At 45.2% G+C, this 24,641-nt stretch overlaps 1 long non-coding RNA gene across 1 annotated transcript; it reads right to left on the reverse strand.

Annotated features, from left to right (window-relative positions):
* Window positions 1–551: 551 nt before the first annotated feature.
* LOC139186541 (uncharacterized) lies at window positions 552–24,512 on the reverse strand. The gene is made up of 4 exons (XR_011570154.1): window positions 23,295–24,512; window positions 21,197–21,566; window positions 1,552–1,707; window positions 552–1,365 (listed from the first exon to the last, which is right to left on the reverse strand). It is a non-coding gene; the product is annotated as an uncharacterized lncRNA (long non-coding RNA).
* Between the last annotated feature and the right edge of the window lie 129 nt (window positions 24,513–24,641).

Here is a 24,641-nt window from a genome sequence, read left to right on the forward strand (position 1 = left end):
CAGACTCATGTTATCATGTGTGGAGCGAGCGGCTCGTTTTTCACTCCATTCCCCTCGTTGCATCAGCTCCCTGGAGCACGGTCTACCTGGGCTTATTCGAAGCTGCCGGGGAAGGCGTTTTTCTGAGCAGTGTTGTTTACTTTTCCAGAAGTCCCACAGTGCCTTCTCATAATTAAGACCATCAGCAACCACAGGAGTACCCACACTGAATCAAATAGGTGCACTAAATATCCCGAGTCGTTCCCAAAATCCAGAGTTCCAGCCAACCGGGCTCCTATTATCAGCCCGCAGAGCTCATTGTGAATATTGGTAAACAATTCTGGTGTCTTGACAGCTTTGATAAATGGCTGGAGTCATTTTCCATCTGGCCAGATGCATTCCAATCGCAAGCTGCTGAAAATACCCTTTTCACACCTGACCTTTGCTAAGTGCCGAGGCACGAACCAAAGTCCATTCCCAGGCTGGGTACCTAATTTTTATTAATAATATCTCCACTCTATCAATCATCGTTAACTAACGAGAACATTTGAAGAAATTAATTTAAGCCCAGGAAGAGGGAGCATGGCAGCCCACCACGCTTCCCTCCCCGCTTGATTCTGCATCATGGGCCACATCCCAAGTGCCCACGGTGACTCAGGTCCTCCTGACTTGACTTTCTCCAACAGAGGACGGTCTCTCCTTCACAGAGCCATGTCCTGGACTGGGGGGCTGTGCGAGCAGCATTTCTTAGTGGTTTTCCATCCCTGATCTCATTCAGCACTGGGGAAGCCATTGGTCCTGACACTGTGGGTGCCACGGCTGGTCCACAGGTAAGGGTGAGCCGCCTGTCCAAGAATTCACCTGACAGCAAGGTCAGCCTTTTTCTCCCTGGGCTAAAGTCAGGCCTCCATATTTTGACCAAGGGTGGCAAGCAAAGAAGACATAAGAGACGCAGTTTTGATCCCTGGGTTGGGAAGAATCCCCTGGAGGAGGGCATGGCAACCCACGTCAGTATTCTTGCCTGGAGAAACTCACGAACAGAGGAGCCTGGTGGGCTATAGTCCATGGGGTCACACAGAATTGGACACGACTAAAGTGACTGAGCATGCACGCAGGGCAAAGGAAGAGAAAGAGGAAAAGGCTGAATCCCAGGCATAGGAACAGCTCTTTAGTACCCTTCCCACTGACCTGTTCCATCAACCCATCCTGTATTCAGGATGGGAAGACACTTGTCTTCCTGGTCCTCTGGCATTTCAGGAAAATGGTAGCCATGAACCAGTCCTTCAGGGACTCGTGTTTATTTCTTGTGTTTATTTCTATTCAGCAAATTATAACTTCTGGGTTCCAAGTTTCAAGATTCATGAGCATTTTGAATGCTGTGGGCACCTGTGAAAAATGCAACAAGCCACAAACAAGCAAGCTTGGATTCTCTGTGAGCTGGCCTGTGGTGGTAAATTAAAATTTCACATGCTGAATACAATTATGTAAAGTTTAAAAATAAAATAAAATTTAAAAAATAAATAAATAAATAAAATTTCACATGCTGGAGGGCACGTCATGTTTGCAAAATACCTGTATTTAAAGATGCACGTCAAGCACTTCTGTGTTTAGAACATTTTTGCATACATTTTGAACACGCAAAACACAGCTGAGCAAATGTAATGCTTTGTTTTTTCCTTTCAAGTGAAAATTTCAGGTGTTGCTTCTGTTAAAATGAGTCTTCAGAGCCTCCATTTGCAGAGAGAAAGAAAGAGAGAGAAATTAAATCACATTCAGTAGGCGTCCACATATAAAGTAGCTCATGTGAATTATTAATGATAGATTTTGGGGTGGGGGGAACTTCTTGGACTTTTTTTGTCGTACTTTTAACAATTGAATGCGATGCTCATCAGACGTCTCCTTGTGAGATGTCACATTATTTAAATGAGAGCACATCTGACATTTCCAGAAGAGCATGCTAAATTCTGAAAAGAGAATGTTCTTCTCACTGATTTGATGGGCACCACTTGGGCTTTTCAAAATAAAGGTTTTGAGCACTTTAATTTTGGAGTGACTTGCCTTAGTTCAACACAGAGATTTAAAATACTCTCAACTACTTTAAAGAAGAACAGCGAAAAAGTTTTCTTCGAGACAAACAGGAACACTCCACAAGTGACATTTGAAAGGCACTGATGGTGGATAATAACTGCTCCAAATATACTTAGAAACACTTGGCGTTTCATTGTTCTTTATGTATCTAATTATTCCAGGTATTGTCATGTCAAAAAAGTTTCATATGACACATGTTGTTCTTTTTTTTTTTAAGTGTAAGTCAGAGATGAAATCTAACTTTCCATGCAAATAGAGGCCTGGATGGGTAATCTCTGTGAGATGACCTTACTATCTCCAGTTGCAGGCACTCACATTTTAACAAAAGGGGATTTACTTTTGCTAAATAAGTTTTTGCCCATGCCGCTCCTTCCCTTTCTACAAGTGCCTGGGACATTTACTGATACATAAAGTGTGTTAATCACTCAGTCATGTCTGACTCTTTGCGACCCCATGGACTGTGGCCCACCAGGCTCCTCTGTCCATGGAATTTTCCAGTCAAGGATACTGGAGTGGGTTGCCATTCCCTTCTCCAGGGGATCTTACTGACCCAGGGATTGAACTCCACTCTCCTGTATTGCAGGTAGATTCTTTACCATCTGAGCCACCAGGGAAGCCCATATTCATGCAATTCATGAGGCCAGATACCGTGCTAACTGATGTGAAGGATGAGATGGGTGTGGGATGGTGCATAGAGCAACAAGAAGAATCCGAAAATTTTCAGTCCATTGGTTTTTTAATTTTTTTATTTATTTTTTTCTAATTTTATTTTATTTTTAAACTTTACATAATTGTATTAGTTTTGCCAAATATCAAAATGAATCCGCCACAGGTATCAATATCAATATCAAAAAAACCGCCATTGGTTTTTTAAAATCTGCTTACCTCACCCTCCATATCAGTCTGTGATCAGCCCCTGGGAGCTACAAGGAGCTCTTCAAAACTCCAAAACCAGCTTCCTTTTTGTGAGTTAAACTTGGTCACATCCTTGAGCCACCTTTGTTTCTACCTCAGGGCCTTTGCACCTTCTCTTGTCTCTGCCTGGAGCATTCCTCCTGCCACTCGGGGCTCAGCCCTTCCCAGGACCCCCCAGCACACTGTCTCCTCATGTGTCTCTTTCCTTTACTTCCTTTACTACTACTTGACATTAGTGTCTTCAATTGTTACAGGTTAAATTCAGAATCCCTGACTCAATCATGATGAGCTCTGTGCTGGACAAACACCTTGTTAGTCTTGGTCATGATTATGTCCCAGATCTGATCATGGTAAATATCCAGTGGCTGCTGTTGTCTGCATAAGTAAATTCAGCTTATGCTAACCAACTCCTTTGCTTGAGTTCTCCACTCCTGGGCATGCTGAGAGTATAATTTGGCTTCTGAAAGCCATGCAGGATGTAGATGCCAGGAGCTCAGTCCCAGCACAGCTCTGGTCTCATTGCAGGTTAGCATGTTGGGGTTCTTGTTCTAAACATCAGTCTCATGAGCTTGGTTAAGAGGAGCCCAACTCTGAGTCATCTACTCCTGGGTTCCTCACAACATTGGGTTTAAGGATGGGAGCTTGGGACTTCCCTTGCAGCCTAGAGGTTAAGACTCCACATTTCTACTGCAGGGGGCATGGGTTGATCCCTTGTCGGAAAACTAAGATCCAGTATGCTGCATGGTGCTCCCCTGCCGACCCTGCCACCAAAAAAAATGATGGGAGCTTTGAGTCTTAACACTGGGCTACGGGAAAATCAGCCAGAAGTAAATGTTCCCCTTAACATAACAGGAGGACAGCTCTGGGGGCCCTGCCCAGGCCCCAGATTCCTTGCCACTCTTATGTCTTGTGTGGACTTCCAAGCACATCAAGAAGGCTCCAGGTTTTATCCGTATTAAGTACTTTACCTCTCTAGTTTCCTGACTTTGTACAAGAATTCTTCTTTGAGTAAACAAAGTACCAAAAAACCCAAGCAAGTGTCTTGCTGGGAATAAATAACAACAGCACTAAATTAGATGATCGATGGTAAGTTAACAAAGGGATCAATACAGGCCTGCAAACTTGTTCCAAACTCCATCTCTGAAAAAGCAGTACCGTCATGAGTCACCATAGACATAAGAGCGAGAATGCAGAAACGCCTTTAAATTGGTGATTCATTTGTTTTTTAAACAATAATTTCCCTCATGTTCTGTGCATTTACATAACCACGCCATGAAAACTCTTAGGAGTCAGGAAGGAGAGTCAGCGTGGGTGGTGGCGGGGCTTAAGTTCATCTTTCATCATAAGATCATAAGACCGTCTCTATCTGCTAAATGTCAGCCAAAATGCCCCAAACACATACTGCTTTGCTGGGACCTTTCTCTGGTCATTTTTAATTTATTTATTCATTAAACCTTTCATGGTAATTTGCCATCTGAAAAAGAAAGATGATGGCAAAAGGTTTGTGGCGCAAAGTCTACAATATAAGCCTGAATGAGCCATTTGAAATGTTTAAAAGATTTTCAATGGTGAAAATATAAAAATTAAAGGAGGAAAAAAGGAAAGCTTTTGGTGCTAACTTATAATATGCTAACATATAAGAAATGCAATTACATATTCATCACTTGCAGTGAAATGGTTATTAAAACAGTATGGTATTCTAAAAATGATAGGGTTATTATAAAATAATAAGGAATTTATCTCACCTTCTTTTGCATTAAGATACAATAAAATTACACTCTGAAAACAAATTACTCTTCCTGTTATCTTCACAAAACAGCAAGGCCTGGGCCGTCCGCTAGAAACTTTCTTTGCCTTGCTGTGTCAAGGCATCAATTTCAAAGTCAGACTTTCTTCCTTCCTTTGGTCATGACATTTGAGAACTGGAGAGAAACTTCTAGAAGGAGACTGAAACCCTTCTTAGACTGCAGAGGCCACTGTGGCTGTGTGTGGTTGCCTGACTCTGTGGGCTAGAGAGAGATGGAGTGAGGAATCCCATCTTGCCAAGACCCTTCCTTTCACCTGGACGCTGAGCTAAGCTGCCCCATGCATCACCTGAGGCCCACCTGAACCCCAGGCTGTGGCCAGCTCTGCAGGCTGCTTGGGCATGGCTGGTGTTTGTTGGGGGGAGGGGGATGGGGGGTTTCTGTGCAGCTTGTTCCTGAGATACAATGAGACACACTCTGTGCAAGGCATTATTCTGAAGCCATTGCCAATGGAGAGAAGAAAAAGACAACTGAATGCAAAAAAAGATCAAGTGTTCAGAGTGGCCCTGTCCATTTCCTTTATGGTGTCAGGACAAGCGAAATCCATGTCATCCAAGTCCAGGTGGTCCCTGAAAACCCCTCCCTCCAGCCCTGGCTGGGAGAGGCATGTTCAACCATGCATGCAGTGGCTCCAGAAGGAGACCCAGGAAGGGAGACAGGTGTCAGGGAGGTTAGAAGCAGGGCATCCTTGCTGCGTGTGGTCATGCAAGCTGTCCCAGGGTTCTCGTATGGAACAGCACAATGAGAATAGCCCCATTGCACGGGGCCTTGGGAAAAATCAGAGCGATAAGGCCTGGCAGCCCACAGCTGAATACACAGCTCTCCCCTCCCCAGTAACATTACTTGTCTTTGCCTCTGTCTGCTATTCTCTTTCTGAACAGAAAAATCCAGAGGTCCTGCAAAACCCCCAAGCATCACCCTGCTCTCACTCTTGCACTTCGCTGACACCTGCAAACCCTGTCAAGTCCTGACTGTCCCCAAAGGAGTCGGAGACGTCAACCCATAGGACCCCACAGCGCCACTCACCACCCCTCCAGGAGTGCCAACCTGAGACTGTCTGATCATGTTTCCCAGGGAAGATACACTTATAATTTGTCTGGCTTCTTAATTTCTCCAAAGACAATGTGACAGACTGCTCTTCCCCTCTGTGTTGGCTTTGATGATGTCTTACTTTGTTTTTCCATCTCGCCCACTCTTCCCTCGCTCAGCCCCCACTTCTGTATTCAATTGTCACTTTAGTATTAGCCCACTGTCTGCCTGGCAACCCACTATTATGCACTTATTTTATTACTTGGTTTCCTACCCTGATCTGGTGATTCATTTCTAACCTTTACCGACTGTAACATAACTCCTTTTCTTTACTTTCTTTCCTCCCCACCAGCCCCCTCCACCTTTAACTTTCAGATGTCAGTTTCAGGTAAAGCTTGCTGTCCTCATGTCCCCAGAAACTGGCCTTATCTGCAGCTCTAAGTTGACAGTCTTGTTTTTTTCACTTAGAGCCATCAGTTTAATAGAATCAAGAGCTGTACCTAATGTTTTCAAGTCACTATGAATAAGATCAGGAGACATAAACAGGAATCAAGAAAGAAAATAAGGTGATAAATTGATCCCACGGGCAGATACTGGACAAAAGTCCAGACACTCCTTTTTCTAACCTCACCTGGCTTGATTGTGTAACCAGAAGGTTACATAAACATAGGTCAATGGTCACAATTCTGATGACCCATGCATGATGTTTCTAAATAATTTTAGAATTGTATGGGACAGTTTAAGAAGAGTTAAGAATGTCCGGCTTTAAGGATATCCTGTGCAAAGGAAACCCAGCATATAAAACATTCAAAGTTATTTAACACAATAAGCCCTCTTCATGTCAGTGATAGCAGGGAGGTGTCAGGTGGAATTTTCTGGGGGTGATGCTTAGGAAGAAAGAAGATAGGAGGAGAATCTTGGAAATCACAGAACATTTAGAGTTGGAAAGGAACACATGGATCATTTTATCTAACTCCCTAAGGTTTAGATGAGGAAATTGAGGCCCTGGGAGTTTAAGAGATTTGCCTGAAGCTTAGAGGCAGGTCTCTGAATTCCAAACCCCAAACTCTTTCCAGCAACTCAGCAACTGGAAGTACTGCTTTTGTTAACAGAAATAACGATTATAAAAATCCTATTTCAAGTTTTTATGACCATAACCTCCTAATTCTCTCCCCCCATAACACATAATTCAGACACCCTAAAATTCAGACATCCTTTAAAAGTACAGTGTACAGTTCAGTGGTTTTTAATATATTCACAGAAGTAAGCAACCATCACCCCACTCACTTTTAAAACATTTCATAACCTCAAAGGGAAATGAGTCGCTCATTCCCAGCTACTCCTCATTACTATCTCCTAACCCCTTAGCAACCACCAATCCCTTTTCCATCTCTATAGATTTGCCTGTAAATGAAATCAAATTTTCTATAAATGGAATCATACAAAATGTGGCCTTTTGGAGCTTCCTTCATTTAGCATAATATTTTCAAGGTTTATCCGCATTGTAGGATATGTCAATACTTCATACCTTTTCGTGGCTGAATAGTATTCCACTGTGTGTTTATATCGCATTTTGCTTACCCATTGATGGACACTTGGGTTGTTTCCATTTGGGGGCTTTAAAGACTGATGCTGAAACTGAAGCTCCAATACTTTGGCCACCTGATGGAAAAGACCAACTCATTGGAAAAGACCCTGATGCTGGGAAAGATTGAAGGCAAATGGAAAAGGGGGCGGCAGAGGATAAAATGGTTAGATAGCATTGTCGACTCAATAGATAAGAATTTGAGCAAACTCCGGGACACAGTGGAGGACAGAGGAGCCTGGTGTGCTACAGTCCATGAGGTCACAAAGAATGGGACATTACTTAGCGACTGAACAACAACAACAAATGGTCGATGTTGCTGGCCTTGCATGAATTTACTTGGTAACTGTGGTTGGTGTCCCATCTTTCTCCTAATCTTGCCCTGCATCAGGGCATATACTAAAGACCCAATATTCCTGGGCCAGCCCCACCCCTCCACAGCCAGCACTGCCTCTCCAGCCTTAAACGTCATATTATCTCTAAATGGCTTAGAGAGCCATTTCATGTGTTTTATGAAACACCCTTTGTGACATTTCTGCCTTCTTCCATGGCTCCCCTTCTGCCCTCTCTCTCTTAAAGATCTTTTCAGAATTCTGTCATGCTAACCCATCCATTTTCATTTTGCAGATCTGAGAGATCCTGTGGACAGGATTTTATATGAAAACTTCCTGTTTTCTGCCTCTAGACCCCTTCTCTTCTTAAATCTGATCTTTATGATTCTGAGAAGGGAGAAAAATGGAAGATAATTCCAAAACACTGAAACTGAATATCGAAGAAATTAACACAGTTTGTTAGAGACCAGCGCAAATCTGACCCATGTCTAGACAAGCAAGCTTTCCGGGAGACCTCATGGCAATGATTCAAGTTCTAAGACAAAGAACAAGGAGCTGGTGTGGGTGAGCAGGAATTAAGATTTCCTGTTAAAAATATTCATTTACCTTTGAAAAATCCATAGTTAAAGCAGGACACACACAATTAAATTGGGTGCCCCAAATTAAATTATGTGAAGCAGTTATAAAAACGGTGTCATGACATGAACATTATGTATTTCAGGAATATGGAACTGTTGCCCTGGTAAGTGCAGCAGAGGTGGAAACGAGCTAACTTAACTTCATCAGTTCTGCACCTCTAACGGCAATCCTGACAGAGGCCGAGTTAAAGTTTACCTTTTAAGATCCTTTGAGAAAGCCTTTGCTAAGCAAATTAACCGTGTCAACAGCATTTCTGGTGACTGTTGAAGCTCCTTAAGAGTTCAAGCTGTTCCCTAACACATTAAGCAGAGCAGAGATTATGGATACACTTATGTACTGGTGGGTACTGCACAGGGACAAAAAATGCACAGGCAATCCAGATCTTACAAAATGAAGTTCCCCGTCTTCTTCACCCATAGTTAACTAGCCCAGTTCTTGCTTGTTTTGAATGTGATAAAATACCTTATTTCATAAATTGGAAAATTATTTGCACTTTTACTAATTCAGCCAAGCCTTCTCTGACATTAGTCCAAATTACAATGGGACAAGCTCTTCTAGATGGGGCTTCCCTGGTGGTTCAGTGGTAAAGAATCCACCTGCCAATACGGGAGACCCAAGTTCTATCCCTGATCCGGGAAGATCCCCTAGAGAAGGAAACGGCAACCCACTCAGTATTCTTGCCTGGGAAATCCCATGGACAGAGGAGCCTGGTGGGCTACAGTCCTTGGGGTTGCAAAGAGTCAGAGACGACTTAGCGACTCAGCAACAACAACAAAGTTATTCTGGCCATGATATAGAGATCTACAGACTACTGAGTTCTGCTGGTAAGGAGCATTTTGAAACTGGATAGTAATGCAGACAAATATAGGCATCAGGAGTATAGAACCAAAAACTGAAGTTTAGACACGATAATAACCCTGTCTTTAAAAATCACTTTGTGGTAAATATCAAGCGGTCAGAGGAGGTACAATTGAGAACAAGGTTATCCTTAGAAAAGAGAGAGAACAGGTAAAAGGGCCTGGAATCTCGGTCCACCTGCATGCAAGCATCACCTGGGGGACACATCATTGTTCTCGTTTTACACAGGAACCTGTGGTCCAGCGAGGCTTATTCGCATCCCCCAGGATCACAATGCTAGAAGATGCCGTGGGCAATCACACGGGGGAAAAGATGAGCTCTCCAGAGAAGCGATTCTCTGCAGAGAAGTCTTGATTCCGAGGGGGCGAGGGGTGTCCTGGTCCAGGCTGAAGGGAGATTCCAAAAGCTGGAGTCAAGACAGAGACCCGAGCAGGAGAGTGTGGACGGAGGGCGTGAGGTGGAAGGTCTGGAGGGAGTGTCCCCGAGGGAGAGGCTGAGCCTCACTCCCCGATAAACTACCCGCCAGGTACTTGGTTCACTGTAGCCGTTCGGTATCTGTCATCAGACAAATGATAGCAGAGATTAGTCTGGAAAAGGGAAGATCAGAGCACACGTTCAGTCAGGGAGGAGTCTGCACAGGTGTGGACACTGAAGTGTGTTACAGAGGACAGTGGACTTCTGGGTGAGGCTGCCCCTTAGACTAGAGCTCCTCCAGTGGGGTGAATCTCTCCTCACTCTGGGGATATGTGTCAGTGTCCAAAACCCTGAGTATTCATTGGAAGGACTGAAGCTGAAGCTGAGACTCCAACACTTTGACCACCTGATGTGAAGTGCTGGAAAAGACCCTAATGCTGGGAAACATTGAGGGCAGGAGGAGAGGGTGACAGAGGATGAGATGGTTAGATAGTATCATCGACTCAATGGACATGACCTTGAGCAAATTCTGGGAGACAGTGAAGGACAGGGAAGCCTGGCATGCTACAGTCCACCAGTCACAAAGAGTTGGACACAACTTAGTGACTGAACAACAACATCTCTGGTCGTCACAGTGGGGTGGTGATACTAGCATCTGGGGGTAGACACCAGAGATGCAACTCAGCCCTGGGTAATGGCACAAACAGCCCCACACAGAGAATCCCTCCGCCTGTTCAGTTCAGTTCAGTCACTCAGTCGTGTCCAACTCTTTGCGATCCCATGGACTGCAGCATGCCAGGCTTCCCTGTCCATCACCAACTCCCAGAGCTTGTTCAAACCCATGTCCACCGGAAATACCAATAAATGATGGGTGGAGAAGCTCTGCCGGCTACAGTCAACCTCTTCACTCAGTTCTGTGCTCACCAGGCAGCCTTCACCTCTTGCTTGTTCTGCTTGGTTGCTGGTGGTGTCACCATAGCTACTGTGGTTTCCACCAGCCAAACTACTGATTCCTCATGACAGGGCAGATTCTGTTCACCAGAGCCCATGCTATTTCCAGGCAGCACGATCACCACTCCATGTGTCCTTCAACATAAGAAGATCTATGCAAGAAAATCTATGCAGTAATAATATTCTGTTCAGTAAATGCTACTGTGATCCCATTTAGCAGATGAAAAGACTGAATCTCAGAAAAATGAACCAGTTTATTTCAGGGGACAACTGCTGGAACAGGAAGCCACTCGTTGACCCTGAAGTCTATACTCTTAAACCACTGCATTTAGCTGTCTCATTAAAACCATGCAATGCTTCTTTTTTGGACCCAGCAGTTTACATAAGTATTTTCCTTTCATCTTCCCAGTCATCCTATGAGTAGGAGGCCAGACGGCTGTCTTACAAAGGCAGAAAATGAGTCTCAGAAAAGTTGCAGCTTGCTGGAGCTAACCAGTGGAGCTAGGACTCACCTGGTCTGTCTGTCCACCAGCCACAGTACTAATCACAGTAGCTGTGAGAAATGAGAAACCCTAGATGGTAGAGTTGGGGCCTATCTTTCTAGAAAGGGAGTGTTTTGCTGTAAATTAAGAAATTGGCACCAACTGATACATCAGTGCCTTCCTGACAGAATTAAGTTCCTAGACCTTCATGGCAGCAAATCAGACCCTGAGCCCAAGCAACAGCCTCAAGGTAATCACCCCCTCACCCCATCCCATTGGTCACCCTGTGCCATCAACCCGTGACACAACCCGCACTCATTATAATGAAGCACAATGCCACAGAAACAACTGTAGAAACAAATACCAATGCCACCTTATGAATATTAGCGTGTATAAGTTTGACATTTTTGCAGATAGCAACAGTGCAGAAAAACTTCCACTTGCAGAGTCAAGCTCCCATGAAAAATGTCCCAGCGATATCTTTAGGCATTATTATCTAGAATAAGCGTCAATAGCTATTACATCCTGAACATTTGCACTGATAATTCGGGCTCAGAATCGTTCCATCAGATGAAGATGAGAATTCTGATACTGCTAAGAACACGGACGTCCTTGAAGTGTGTTCCCTTCATCAGTTCTGCTAGGTTAACTTCCACGGCTGGCCCTATTGAACTCCACTCTCAAGCAGCCAAACTCTGCCCGGCACTGTCCCCTCATTAGTAAAAGAAGCAGAAAGCTAATTGGCTTTTAAGCTGTTGATTCCCTGCATTCATCACTAAGACACCACAACCGGTTCCTGCCGGAGTGAAGGCCCATTTGTGCCAAGGCAAAGACTCAGCAGTCTTTTGTCTGTTTATGTGACGACCACTGGTAATTGGAAAATTACCTCTAAATTCATCTTTCAAAACACAACTAAAGTCTGGGCTAACCGTTGAAGGGTGCTTAGTCTATAACTTCCTGACAGGCTACTGGAAAGAAGCCAGATGAAAGTCTCGGGAAGAAAGTGAACATATGGTGCTAAAGTAAACAGTGAGATGAAGGGTGTCGGTACACGTCCACTCCAGAGCCTAGCGCCTTCTTTCTCTGGAATGTTCCTTGACTTGGAGAGCCTGTTTGCAAGAGCTAAATGCTTGCACAGGTTGATGAGAAGACTGAGTTTCAGGAATCACAAATGCTTATGTCTGCTGTTGTTAAGGAAGGTCAAGACCATCAGCAGTTGGGACATGCCTGGTGGTTCAGTGGCTAAGGCCATGAAGTCCCAAAGCAAGGGGCCCCTGTTCAAACTCTGGTCAGAGAATTAGATCCCATATGCTGTAACTAAAGCTCCTGTATGCCATAACTAAGACTTGGCATAGCCAAATAAATTAATTAATTAAAATATTTTTTAAAAAGACCATCAGCAGTGCCTTGCTCTGTCTACCGCAGGAACTCAAGACTTAAAAGTGTATTATATCAACTATAATTCAATTTTTTTTAAGTAACTGATAGATTTATAAAGTTTTTTTTAAAGGACATCGACATTTGGATTCTTCAAGTTCACTCAGTGGTTGAATGTCAGGTGCTGTTCACACCTCTGAGGGACAGAGGGGATCAAGGGAGCCCTTCCTTCTTGGAGCCACATTCTAAGCGGAAACAAACAATGATCAGGCAAACATATGAACAAGAATTCAGATGAAAGAGAAACTAACACACGGGGTGGTGATAGAAATCATGTGTTGGGGAGAGGAGCATTCTAGACTATGGCTCTACCAGGGAAAGCACACTTTTGTTGAGCAGGAGTTGCCATGTTTACATCAGAGGGAGGAGACCCCCCCTCCCCGCAAGATGGGCCTGCATTTAGTATTTATGAGGAAAGCTGAGGCCAGGGAGTCTGTGGCCAAGAAACAGTGGGGCAGAGAGGGAGGCGGTGGGATAGCCCAGAGACCTCTGGCAGGTGCTGGACAGGGTGGGCATCGCCACCTCCTTCTAGATCAAGCTTTCAAGGTCAACAAACTGAAGACTAATTTCCTCATGCTCCAGCCCAGGCCGTTTAAAACAATAAAGACTAAATGGGTCCCAGGGAGCATCTCCATGAATGGTAACCTGATGAGAAAAATGTTTTGTCTGTAATAATGGATGTGTCTTTCATGGGAGAGAGAGAGAGATGAGCTGGGTCATGTTTATGATCTTTATGGCTGTAGGAAAATGATTCCTGCTCCTTAAGAAGTTAAGATGACCCAGCAGCTTGCCTCCTTGCCACCCAGTCATCTCATCCATCACCCTCGACAGAATGACACCTGTGTCATCTCTCTCCTGCAGTCAGAGGGGATAAGGCAGGCATTCCCATCAGCAAAGATCATGGTTACCATTGCTTGGTCAAAAGCATGAATCTAAGCACCCAAGGGTACAAAGAGACATGAGAGCAGAGATAAGGAAAGGAGAGAACTTCGTAAAATAACTTGGGTGGCATTACTCCCTGAGGCAAAGCCCACCAGTGGCTTTCTCTGGAACCCAAAGAGAGTTCGACTTCTGATCTGGGACCATCTGTGCCCCTGTAGGAGCTAGCCCTGCACTTCACCACCTCCCAGGAGCTCAGAGAGCAGGGAACGAGGGGTAGGGGCTTAGATGGGGCTGTATGGCCCAAGCAGACACAGAAGAAGCAGACGTGAAGGAGTCCTGAGGGAATGCTTCAGAGTTGGACTAGTGAAGAGACAGGCAAGTGAGAAAACCTGCAGGATGCAAGTGTGTGTGTGTGTGTGTGTGTGTGTGTGTGTGTATGTGTGTAAGAAATGGGGGACATTTCCAGGAGGAAATGGGGGACACCTGCACCAGCATCGATGTGGTGAACCTGTCAGCACTATACAAAGTTTAATTATCATGACTCCAGAGCTGTCATTTGACAAAAACAATGACTTTATAAGTTCATAAAGCGCTTACGAGTACTCTTGGAATGATCCATGGTGCCAACATCCAGTCCCCTCCTTTTGTGACTAAGTAGTGGGAAGTGATGGGAAATATCCCATTTGGCTTGGGGCCAATCTGCCTCCTGCATCCTTTTGTTTGATTGACAAAGGACTTAAAACTTCTTTCAATTAGTTGCCATGGTTTGAAACTCAGAGGAGTTTACTTGTACGCTCAGGCCCTGACTTGTCTAGAAAAATAAGGCTCGAGGCATTGCCTCTCTGTGGCTGTGACTGAGTGGGGCTGGGAGCATGGGACCCCTCAGGAGAGGACATCCCCCTGCTTCTGGCAGCCAGAGTCACCCATGGGCCTGGTCCCTAGAGGCCATGGCTTTGCTGCTTTGTCCTAGATTTTAAAACATATCCTTTATCCTTGGACAACAAGGAGATCAAATCAGTCAATCCTAAAGGAAATCAACCCTGAATATTTGTCATAAGGACTGAAGCTAAAGCTCCAAAATTTGGCCACCTGATACAAAGAGCCAACTTATTGGAAAAGATCCTGATGTTGGGAAAGACTGAGGGCAGGAGAAGGGGGCAACAGAGGATGAGTTAGTTGGATGGCATCATCAACTCAATGGGACATGAGTTTGAGCAAACTCTGAGAGATAGTGAAGGCCAGGGAAGCATGGCATGCTGTAGTCCATGGGGTTGCAAAGAGTCGGACATGACTGAGCAACTGAACAACAACAATCCTTTCTCCACAATGTTACCACTCTGGGGTGCTACATGGAAACAATTGCTGTCACAGGGCATGGCATAGGTTTCCAAGGGTGTGGAGGAAATGACTCTGGTAAAACAGTCCCCAATGCTTCCACCTCCACGAGGCTCTCTTCCCATCTCCACGGACACCCTGGCACTCTGGGACCCAGCTGACAAGGCTTAGATCCCAGATGCTATCCCCACCCCTCGTCAGAAGCTGTCTACATGTGGACTTTGTGGGTGAGAGGACTTTGGAGTGTGAGCTATTTAGCACTGAAGTCATAGTCATTCTGTCACATCAGCGTAGTTCCAGGGCTGTGTTGCAAAGACCAACATGGCCCTCAATGTCAAGATAAGACAGGCGAGACATGGGAATGTTTGAGTTCTGTTGCACACACACAGACACACTCCCATGCAAGTCGTATGGAAAAATACAATATCCTTCCCAAGATTTCTGTCAATTTGCAAGGGGCTTAAATCCTTATGGTTACAGGGATGGGATGGGAAAGAGGGGGTGTGGCCATGGAGGGGGTCCTTCAAGGGATCCCGGGGGGTGATGGTACTTGGTATCTTGATGGTGGTGGTGCCTGCACAAATCTACATGTGTGAAAGAACTACACACACACACACACAGAGGAGTGCAGGTAAAACGGAGAATTTAGGTAAACTCTGTGGACTGTACCCATGTCTGTTTCCTGGTTTTGATATCGCTCTGCAGGTACGTAAGATGTAACCACCACAGAGGACTTGGCAAAGGGTACATGCCCCTCCCCTTCCACCCATTGCCGTACACTCTTTCTTGGCAACTTCCTGTCAATCCCTCATAGCTCAGTCGGTAAAGAATCTGCCTGCAATGCAGGAGACCTGGGCTCGATTCTTGGGTTGGGAAGATCTCCTGGAGCAGGAAATGGCAACCCACTCCAGTATTCTTGCCTGGAGAATCCCATGGACAGAGGAGACTGGTTAGGCTATAGTCCGTGGGGTCACAAGAGTCAGATACGACTTAGTGACTAAACCAACCAACTTGTCAATCTAGAATGATTTTCAAAGCAGAAAGTTTAAAAACAAAACCAACACTCTCATGGTGGCCTCTGTGTCCAAACCCCAGTTCTGGGTTAAATTTATGTGTGGACCGTTCCGCCAACCCACACTGCCCTGCACTGCACACCTGAAGACGTGGAAGCCAGCCCTTCCTACACATACACAAACATCCCATAGCACACACATCACCCCCAAACTGAGGATTCTGTGTGTGCAGCAGAGCTCACTGACAGCTGGAAGGAGAGACACACAACCTGCAGCTTAATAAGATAACCTCAGCTTAGGAGATAACCTCAGCCTTCCCTGGTGGCTCAGATGGAAAAGAACCTGCCTGCAATGCGGAAGATCCAGGTTCGATCCCAGGGTTGGGAAGATCCCCTGGAGAAGGAAATGGCTACCCACTCCAGTATTCTTGCCTAGAGAATTCCATGGATGGAGGAGCCTGACGGGCTACAGTCCATGGGGTCACAAAGAGTCAGACACAACTGAGCGTCTAACACTTTCACTTCTAGGCAATACCTCAGCCATTTCACAGCACAGTTGACCCCCTGGACAACACTGGCTGGAACTACACAGTAGGTCCCCTAACAATGGGTGTTTTCAGTAGTAAATATGGCAAGGTTTGTCAGTTTGGGGGTGATGTGTGTTCTATGGGATGTTTGTGTATGTGTAGGAAGGGCTGGCTTCCACGTCTTCAGGTGTGCAGTGCAGGGCAGTGTAGGTTGGCGGAAGGTCCACATATAAATTTAACCCAGAACTGGGGTTTGGACACAGAGGCCACCATGAGAGTGTTGGTTTTGTTTTTAAACTTTCTGCTTGGATTGTTGGATGTGAATTCTGTTGGATCCCTGGATGTGAATGTAGGGGACCCCTGATGGGCGGGGAGAGCTGCACGTTATGAGTGCTTTCAACTCTATGGGGGGGGTCAGTGCCCCAATCCCTGTGCTGCTCAAGTGTCCACAGTATTGTCTGGTCGTCCCTCTCCCCCATTCTCTCTACTCTTTTCCCTGCTGCCCTCCTCTTTCGACATCAGACAAGGAAAGGCAAACGCAATAGAAGTGAATTCCCCAAGTCTAACGTGAGTAGTTTCCTTATCTCACCTAGGGTGTTGGCTGGGAAACTCTCCTACCCTCAGGCAATTTATCAAGGTGATTATCCACGTTAGGACAGTCCTGCTCTCCAGAGATATGAGTCAAGCTGCTTTAGACAATGGGTCTCCCCTTGGGTGGCTGCCAGAGGGGCTCCTGGCCTGCCCCAAGCAGCCTCTGGGAGACCTGGTTGATCTGCCAGCCTCCCACTGGCTCATCTGGGCTTCTAGTTTGCTTTCCAAGCCCCTTCCTTCCTTCTTTCTTTCCCCCCTTCCTTCCTTCCATCTATCCATTCACAAATATTTGGCTGAAATACAACCCTGAGGACCCCTAAACTAAAGAGAAGCCCATTGGCTCTGCATCTCAGGAGGCAAGCCCTACACACAGAGACTCTGAGTCCCTGTCAGCCACAATGCAGCCCTTGTTCCAAAGGAAAATGATCCCTTCCCCTTTCCAGAGTCATGATTCTGAATTTTAATTCTGTAGAATATATATTTTGGAACACGTCTTGATGAAAACCCAGAAGGACTTTGGGGAGAAGACAGAAACCATGAAAAGACTCTCAGCTTCCATCTGGGGATTCTGTTTCCTGTTGCTGTTTTATGGCAGGTAGCCTTTCTAAACCCTTCAGATTGAGAAGTTAAAGAAATATTAGACACGTGTTATGTTACAAGGTTATAGACAGCTAACCTTAAAAGGTAAATGGAACCCACTACATATTTATTCTGAACACTTGACTCTTGAAACCAGGTAACTTTATTGCATAAAATGATTGCACAACTATTCATTCAGGTCCATTCATTCAACAGACATTTGTTGAGTGCCTTGCACGTGGCAGACCTGACCCAGTACCGGGAAGAAACAAACATCAGATTAAAAAGCACACACACACAGGAGGGACCTTGGCCCTCGGGGAGCATGCATTTTAGTGATATTTGTTGTGAGTACACCATGAGCCTTCAGGTTTTAGAGGAGATGCCAGCCACTCTGGAATGCTGGGGAACGTGGAGCTGACAACAGACGGGGGTTTCAGTTTTAAACAGGGAGGTCAGAGAAGGATCAGAAGAACTGAGATCAAATTTTACGGGAGGCAAAACTTTTCCTTTGTCCTCAAAGGATCTCCAGCTGCGCCTGAGAATTAAATGATCTAAGACAGATTACCAGGCTTCCCAGGTGGTTCAGTGGTAAAGAAACCATCTGCCAATGCAGGAGATGCAGATTCGATCCTTGGATTGGGAAGATTCTCTGGAGAAGGAAATGGCAACCCACTCCAGTACTCTTGCCTAGAGAATCCCATGGACAGAGGATCCTGGTGGGCTACAGTCCACGGAGTCGCAGAGTCAGACACGACTTAGCAACTGAGCACTCACCCAAGACAGGTTAACAGGAGTAACGCAGATTGTTGCATGGACTTGGGTACCCCCAAGGGAACAAAGACCCAGTGAAGGGACCAGGTCTGGGTGTTTATCCACCAATTGAGCAAAGACAGGCAACTATGGAAAAGTAATAAAACCTGGGGAGACTAAAGGAAGATAGGAAGTATTTGAACAAGTCTGCTTGTTCAGATTTCTTTCTGCCTCCACACCCCATCTCTGTGACAAGACTGTTTCTCTCCTCCTAGTATCAGGAAAGCAGCAGGTGGGGGTTTCATCTCCTGCTTTCAGGAAGAAAGAAAAGGGAAGGGAGTTAGGGGCTCCTGCTTGCATCTGATCTTTTCCACATGCCTTTAGCTCAAAATAATCCTTATGCCAAAGCAAGGTCTTTGGGGTGGCACATTCTGCCATCTTTCAAACTCCAAAGTCCTCGAGGGACACCCTGCTTAGGGTGTGAGGGACAATAAGGGGCTGTGTGGCAGGAGCAGGTGGGAGAGAGGTGGTCACTTGACATCTGGGGGTGGATGGGAGACACCAACTCTCATGGCATCTGGGAGGCTCTGTGTGGGGCAGGGTGGTGTTTCGAGCAGAGGTGAGATTCTAGTCACCTGGGCTGAGTGGGAGCAGGGGAGGGTCGGAGGGGTGGTCAGAGCACTGGGAACCGAGCAGGGACCCATCGGTGTGGTTACCATTGACCTTGACAAGAGCAAGAATGGAGTAGCTTCTGCGAAGACCAGGACATCCCAAGCTCTCCTCAGGACCAGGCAATGTTGGACCTTACTCATCTTAGGCTTTAGAGTAGGATTACCAGGGAGAATATCAGCGAGATAGCGAAGGATAGGGAAGTCTAGTGTTCTGCACTTCATGGGGTCACAAACAGTCGGACACGACTTAGCAACTGAACAACAACAACCATGTGGCTGAATTTAGACCTTTTTTTAACGCTGAACCTACAGGAGAAATATAAAAATGTAAAATAATACCTATCTGTTCTGTGCCAAAAGATTTAGGGATGTCATTTTGTTTTTAAGGCAGATTTAATTTTAGAACTAGCAAAAGAAATCTAAAAAGTGAAGCTTAAAAGACTTACAGGATTCCAACGACATCAACTCATTTTATTATAAATAATAATCGTTGCACAAATCAGTGAAAAATATTAATACCTGACATTTATTTTGTATTTACTATATCCCCAGCACTGTGTTCTTTTTCAGCACTTGGCATGGATTATTTCATTTATTCCCCATAATAATAAAAGTAAGAAGGCACTATTTTTAGGATCAAGTTAGAGATGGAAAAATAGAAGCTCAGAGAGGGTGAGTAAACAGTTGAAGGCCACACAGCAGGGAAGCAGGGTACCACTTTTACTGCTACTTTATGCTTCCTCTGGATGTTGAATAGCAGTGAGACACTTCCTTGGGACGTAGAGACAAATGGAACAGCCCATAAACCCCCAGCATGTATTTCAGACTTTTGAACCTACAGAATTTTTTTCCAACAACAAAAAAGTGAACCACCTTTTCTTCTGCATTAGTTTCTTGTACTATTTTTAAAAATGATGTACAGAAAAAGATCCTTTCCATTGACCTCTTCACCTCTTCAGCAGACCAGCCCGTAAGTTAACTACCAATCATGGGCTGCACTTTCCAGATTTTTACCCCCAAAATACGCTTGTTATCACACTCCATTTAATCAGACAATGTAATCAAGCATTAATTATTTATTTATCTACTTATTTCCCCAATGTTTCTTCATGTAGAAGCAGGACAAAGTAGAGGTCATAATGATAAAGTTCTGGGCAATTTCAGAACACTTCCCGAACTTGTGCTTAACAGTAAAACTGGGCTTCCCTGGTGGTGCGGCTGGTAAAGAATCCGCTTGCAGTGCGGGAGACCTGGGTTTGATCCCTGGGTTGGGAAGATCCCCTCGAGAATGGAACAGATACCCACTCCAGTATTCTGGCCTGAAAAATTCCATGGACTGTATAGTCCATTGGGATCGCAAAGAGTTGGATATGACTGAACAACTTTCACTTTATTCCCATGCTTGAACCCTGCCACTTCCCTTCTCACAAACATCCCACACAATTTTAAGAATTCTCTCCCACACCTTCTCTGTCCCCAAACTCTTCCTCCGTCCACCAGCAATGCTGAATGGCTCATTATATAAAAGTACATTTGCTCTGCGTTCATACCAAAGGTCAAAGTATAAAGACCCGTATAACAACAACAGTGTTTGCCAAACAGGTTAACTGGCATGTTTGAAAACGGACACTCCTTGGCAACCCATTGGTTGAAGCCAGAATAACAGCAATCACATCTCGGGCAAAAGAGTGAGGCTGTTTAGGTACTCTTTTGGGATGAGTTATCTTTATGACGTGCAGAGGAGCCAATCCAGTCCTTGTAAAAGTGGATTAAAAAATAATTTACTACCAGTTGCTAGTCAGGCTTCAGTGCAACAGAAGTAAATAAATACAGAAACAACCAACTATGCAGAAGAAAACCTTGGTATCTGCTCTCCATTTCTTAATATTTAACAAAGTAAAAGTTAACTTTCACTCTCCTTTTTCTTAGAATTGAGTTGATTATAGTAATACCTGCAGTTGAGGATCTTAGCACCAGGGCTACCTCCTAACCTATTATGTGTTAAATTCTCTTTACCTTAGAGCAGGCCCACCATCCATTCAGGCAAATGGGCCATGGATGTTGAGTCTGGAAATTCTGGGATCAGATCTGCTTTTGAAAGATTCTTAGCGCCCCCATCTCCCCACAATGGAGCTATCTGAGTTTATTATCAACACCTACTGCAGGAGTGAACAGTTGGTGAAAACAGTAAAGAGTTCTAGGAAGGCTTCTTAAAATGAAGGGTTTCAGAGATGTCTTTCCATTGTTCAGGTGATTATCCCTGCAGGGTGATAATAGAAAACCACCCTGACATTTACTTATGTGAGACTCAGGATATAAAAATCACACTCACCCTTCATGGACGCTGGAGAAGCCAGAAAAATGAATGGTGAAGCGTTACAGGCGCCAACATCCAGCGATTCCACAAAGAGCTGTGGAGGGTCCCCTCTGTCCCAGATACACTGGATACACAACCACTGACAAAGACCCCTTGTCGCAGATTTTCTGGCAGTTCCAACCTTTAGTCAGCATTGCATCATCAAACTCCTTTTTCACTTGGGACGCTCAAATACTTCAATGTTTACCACGTGGCTTGTAAAGATTTTGCACTCAAGTTAGAGGGGCAGGGACTCATTAAGAGGTAAGGTCCATGACATCACATTGAGCAGACGGAATAATTTCAGAAGACGATGACAGCCTGGCCTGCCTCATTTAGTGCTGTCCTGCAAGACATTCATTTAGTATTTTTTGTTGTTTCAAAATATTTTTACATTGACCACATACATATATCTCTGTGTAAATCTATTACATTTCCAAATAATATTAATAATATATATCGTGTCTGTCCCACGCATCCATGCCTCCTGGGTCAAAAACAGACTCTAGAGGTAAAGCCTGTAGCCAAGAGAGCTAAGTAGAAGGTGCTCGGACACTTGCACCAAGCACTAACGTAGCTTCCTGCCCTTGTTCTATGTAAGCACCATACACTTGGCAGGACCCTTTTTTACTCTGAGCCACACTGGCTGATCAAAAGCTGATACTGTGGGCGGGCAGAGGAACAATGCTGCCCTGGATGCTAAAAGGCCAGAGGCTACAGGCCCCTGAGTGTCTCCCAGGAACCCATCCAGCAAGCAGCTGTCAACCACACAGAAGTCCCCTGACATCCTGTGCAAGAGACATGGTGAGCACCTTTGTCTTCTGGAGGAGCCAAATGACCAACAACTAAACGTGGGTACTGGAAGGACCGGAGACTGGCTCATCCCAACCCCAGGCGTGTTTAGGAGATGAAATAGCACTTGCCTTAGGAAGAGCAGGCAGACCTCCCGGGTCTTGGCAGGGCTACATTACACCCATCAGTGCCATCAAGGACACTGATGACGGCAAAGCCCAGCCAGATGCAAAGCTCTGGATATTAGAACAGACACACAGCTCAGCTTACACCCTGTGTGGCCACTTGTGATAATTAGGAGATGGGTCTGGATGGAGCAGGGATAAGGAACTGCAGAAGAAAACATCTGGGAAGAGGTACGGAGGTAAGTGAAAGTGTTAGTTGCTCAGTCATGTCCGATTCTTTGCAATCCCATGAATTGTAGCCCATCAGGCTCCTCCATCCATGGAATTCTCCAGGCAAGAATACTGGAGGGGGTAGCCACTCCCTTCTCCAGGGAATCTTCTCGACCCAGGGAATCTTCCTGACCCAGAGATCAAACCTGGGTCTCCTGCATTGCAGGCAGACTTTACCATCTGAGCTACCGGGAAACCCACCAAGGAGGCAACTAAATCGAATCTGGGGCATTTAGACTCAACCGTTGTGGGCCCAGGAGTTAATTGCTCTTTTCATTTTCAACTAAATGCAAGTGGCCTGCCTCCTTCTCTAACTCCTGATAAACAAGGATCAAGAGTTTAACTGGTGGAAACTGCCCCCCACACTCTGGGTGAAACAGGGTCACATCTCATTTTGCAAGTCTCCTGTGCTCCAAGAGCCTATTAGCAGAAGTTCAGCATCTTCTTCTGAAGATGCCCACCCCCCAACACACATCCCACCTCCCCTCATATTATATCATCCAAGATGGCAGGGAGGCTTAGGAAGCAGGAAGGGAAGGGTCAGTTCAGATTCCACAGAGAACCCGGAATGGACATGACAGTCACCTGCCTCATTGAAGAAGCAAGCCCTGCCAAAATCAAGCTTCCACATTCCAGATCCTTCCAGAGGCTGCCAGCCATGCCCACTGCCTTAGGATTGAGGTTGGCCAACAGGTGGGCTCCAAATACTGTCCATTTTTGGAATCCAGCCCTGGCGCTGCCTGGGGAGCAGCCTCACCAGCCCTTCATGGCAAGGGACAGGTTCACTTCATCGTGAATCACATGTGAGGGCTCCTCCCCATGCCCTGGTCAGTGGGGCTGCCTGGACATCCTGGAAGGAAGACAACCTTCTGGGGTGTCCCTCTTACCACTGCCTTCTGAACGAAGGCCTTTCGGAGGCTCCAAAGTGACATGTCCTTCAGCGGGAGGTCTTCCAGTGAGTCCCAGAGATATCTGAAAAGAGTAAAGGAAATGCTTTACAATCTTTGCTGGAACTTCCTACGTGAGAACCAGTTTGGAAAACCACAGGTCTGTCTCCTCTGCTTTATCTCCTTTGAGTAGTTCATCCACGTCACCCTTCTCTCCTTTTCAAGGAGGCTCTCTCCTGCTTGCCCTCCACCCCTTAAAGCCCCTACTTTTCCTTCCAAGTCTATTTCTGTTTCCCCTTTCTACGTCTCTCCTTTCCTTTAAAAAATGTGCTTTTAATCAGTAGTTGAAATTTCTAAACACAAATTTGCGATATAAATACTGGCAAAACATTGTAGCTGGATGAGCATTAGAGCAATAACACAAAATTACCCAAGATGACACTAAAGAGGTTGTGATTGTTCAAGGAGAAAAACTCATTTCAATGATTTAAAAGAAGTTATTGAAACACACTCTTTTCCCAGTAACCTTCAAATATTTATCTTCTCCTCATAAAGCATATAAATTGTCATAGAAACCCAGACATAGTGTTAAAATTAACCATCCAAGGTTTTAACCAACAAGCCTATTACAGCTGGTATGTGAAGGGATTTTTTCTTAATTTTATTGGAGTATAGTTGATTTACAATGTTGTGTTAGTTTCAGATGAGTTTCTTTCAAAAGCAACTTTAGTTTTATCTTTTGTACTATCAAAAAACAACCCCCCAAAATGAGTATGTACTATACACAATAATGTGAAATAAAATGAGAAGAGGCTTGGAGAATGAATGGGCAGACACATAAAAGGCACGTTGATGGGCATAGTTCTCTGGCTGTGTATGGGAGGAAAACCCATCACCAGTTTGTTGGAAGATGTGCTCAAAGGCCATTGCTCCCCTGAGGTTCGGGAGGCACCTGCCCAAACCCATCCTCAAGACTGCTGTCTTCTTTAGTTTTTGTTTGTTTTCCAGGGTGCATTTTGTTTGTCTTCTAGTGTGGGAGGGTGCTAAGTCACGTGGTCATGTCCGACTCTTTTGTGATACCATGGACTGTAGCCCACTAGGCTCCTCTGTCCATGGGATTTTCCAGGGAAGAATACTGGAGTGGGTTGCCAGGCCCTCCTCCAGATTCAGGGATCTGACTCACGTTTCTTATCTCTTCTGCATTGGCAGGCAAGTTTTTTACCATTAGAGCCACCTGGGAAGCCCCATCCACGTATATTTATTCACAATCAGAAACTAAGACAATTGCACTAAATTTCAAGATTTTGAAAAGTAAAAACAACACGGAATGAAATTTTCCTGGAACCG

Source organism: Bos indicus, chromosome 13 (genome assembly GCF_029378745.1).
Source record: "Bos indicus isolate NIAB-ARS_2022 breed Sahiwal x Tharparkar chromosome 13, NIAB-ARS_B.indTharparkar_mat_pri_1.0, whole genome shotgun sequence".
Classification (NCBI taxonomy): domain Eukaryota; kingdom Metazoa; phylum Chordata; class Mammalia; order Artiodactyla; family Bovidae; genus Bos; species Bos indicus.